Source organism: Camelina sativa, chromosome 3 (assembly GCF_000633955.1).
Source record: "Camelina sativa cultivar DH55 chromosome 3, Cs, whole genome shotgun sequence".
NCBI classification, from domain to species: Eukaryota; Viridiplantae; Streptophyta; class Magnoliopsida; order Brassicales; family Brassicaceae; genus Camelina; species Camelina sativa.
The window spans coordinates 28150208-28153144 of record NC_025687.1 but is presented as its reverse complement, the minus strand read 5'-3'; positions in this window follow the sequence as shown (position 1 = coordinate 28153144).

The following is a 2937-nucleotide window of genomic DNA, read 5'->3' as shown; positions in this document are numbered from 1 at the left end:
AGTTTCCGGCGGTTGGGGATAGCTTGTCTTGGCGTGGTTGGCATGATAAGAAGCCAATCAGGTGTCGTCTTGACCGCGCCCTAGCCAATGAGAAACTTCATGACTTGTTTCGGAATGCGTTCACGGAATATCTACCAATGATAGCCTCGGATCATAAACCGGTGTTAGCCTTTTTAGAGGATACAATTCGGAGAGGGAGGAGCGTTTTTCGCTTTGACCGTCGATGGCTGGAGAAAGAGGGTCTCTTTGGAGCTATTTCAGAGGGATGGTTCTCAGGGGAGACAGGGGAGTCTGGGAATTTAATGGACAAAATAATAAAGTGCCGCCAAGCAATCTCCCGCTGGAGGAAAGCACAGGCCCCATTTGGACGGGAAACAATTGAGGATTTAAAATCCCAGCTAGCCATTGCTCAGGAGGATGACTCTATCTCTGTTGAGATTATCTCGGAATTGAATTGGAAATTGCGGGAAGCTTATCGGGATGAGGAAATTTACTGGTATCAGAAGAGTCGAAGTAAGTGGATGCGCTTCGGAGACCAAAATACCAGCTATTTTCATGCCCAAACGAAGTTAAGAAGAGCTAATAATCGGATTGTTGGAATGTATGATGAGTTGGGTCACTGGACCACAGAGGAGCCTCGGATCCAGAATATCGCAACTTCATATTTTCAAGAGGTATTCATGTCCACCGATCCCTCAGAAATTGAGGACTCGTTGGGTGAAATCAGCACCTCTATAACGGACGAAATCTATGAGAAACTGACTAAGCCAGTCACAGAACAGGAAATCAAGGAGGCTCTATTTATGATGCACCCTGATAAAGCCCCAGGACCGGATGGTATGACGGTCCTGTTTTATCAGCGTGCTTGGGATACGGTTAAAGCTGACATAAAGCTTTCGGTGGAGTCTTTCTTTCAGGTTGGCAGTTTTGACAAACGCCTCAATAAGACTAATATTTATCTTCTCCCGAAAGTAGAAAAACCGACCCGGATGACTGAATGGCGCCCCATTAGTCTATGTAATGTCGGGTACAAGATTATTTCAAAAATTTTATGTCAACGGTTGCGTAAGTTCTTGCCAGCATTAATTTTTGAGACACAGTCAGCGTTTGTAGAAGGCCGTTTAATTACGGATAATATTTTGATTGCTCAGGAAATGTTTCATGGACTCCGCACTAATCCCTCTTGTAAGGGCAAGTTTATGGCCATCAAAACAGATATGAGTAAGGCCTATGATCGGGTAGAATGGTCCTTTATTGATTCCTTAATGCGGAAATTTGGTTTTTGTGAGACATGGATTTCCTGGATCATGTGGTGTGTGACATCAGTGGAATATAGCGTCTTATTAAATGGGCAACCCCATGGATCAATAATACCATCTAGAGGGCTCCGTCAAGGAGATCCCTTGTCACCTTATCTTTTTATCCTCTGTACTGAGGTACTTATTGCAAATTTACGGAAAGCGGAACGGTCTAAGCTTATCACGGGTATCAAGGTTTCCACTGCATGTCCGGCAATTTCACATTTACTGTTTGCAGATGACAGTCTGTTTTTCTGTCGGGCCACAAAGGAACAGTGCGAAGTTATTTTGGGGATTCTTAGGCAATATGAGAGGATTTCTGGACAGAGGATAAACTTCCAGAAATCTTCAGTTCAATTTGGACATACAGTAGATGTGGATGTGCGTGAAGACTTAAAGGGTATCCTGGGGATTACCACTTTAGGTGGCATGAATTCCTATTTGGGAATCCCGGAAAGTCTTGGTGGATCGAAAACCAAAATTTTCTCTTTCGTCCAAGATCGGTTACAAAAAAGGGCTGGTGGTTGGCCTGCCAGGTTACTGTCCCGGGGGGTAAAGAAGTCATGATCAAATCGGTCGCGACGGCTGTCCCTACTTTTGTTATGTCCTGTTTTAGAATTCCCAAAACAGTTACACGGAAACTTACGAGTGCCATCTCCAACTTCTGGTGGAGCTCTTCGGGAGAAACTCGGGGTTTACATTGGATCGCCTGGGACAGATTGTGTGTCGATAAAATGGAGGGAGGCTTGGGGTTTAGGTGTCTGGACGATTTCAATACCGCACTGTTGGCTAAGCAACTTTGGCGGTTGATATCAGTTCCAGATTCACTATTTGCAAAGGTTTTCAAAGGACGGTATTATAGGCATTCGGATCCATTAGATCCTATTAAATCTTATTCTCCATCTTATGGATGGCGAAGTATGATTTCTGCTCGCTCTCTGGTGAACAAAGGACTCATTAAACGGGTAGGAACTGGGGCCTCCATTTCAGTATGGTCTGACCCTTGGATACCTGCTCAATCCCCGAGATCAGCATTGCGTTCAGGATCGCCAGTCAATCCAACACTTAGAGTTGAAAATTTCATTGACAGGACTTCACGTTCCTGGGATCTGGCATTACTTTCGGCTTCTTTCGAGCCGGAGGATGTAGCCCTTATTTCTGCTTTACCTCTTGGTAATCTTACCACACCAGATAGCTTGGGATGGCATTTGACTAAAACCGGTAGCTATACTGTTAAATCTGGATATCAGGCATTACGGCAGAAACCGGAGAGAGGTTTTCCCATTTCTGGCCCCAATATTATCCCTCTACAGGCATATGTCTGGCAGATTAGGTGTCCACCAAAACTCAGACATTTTTTGTGGCAAGCAATTACGGGTTGCATGGCGACAACAACTAATCTACGGCGTCGTGGATTAAGCTGTGATATGGACTGCGAAATTTGTGGGGAGACGGAAGAAACAGTCAACCATGCCCTCTTTTTATGCCCTCCGGCTAGGCAGGTTTGGGGACTGTCCCAATTTCTGAGCTCTACGGGTTGTTTCCCGTCAGATTCTATATATGCTAATATGGATTCCTTATTTTGGAGGTTTCAAGACATTCCTTCAGTGGCAATGTTTCCATGGATTCTATGGTATAT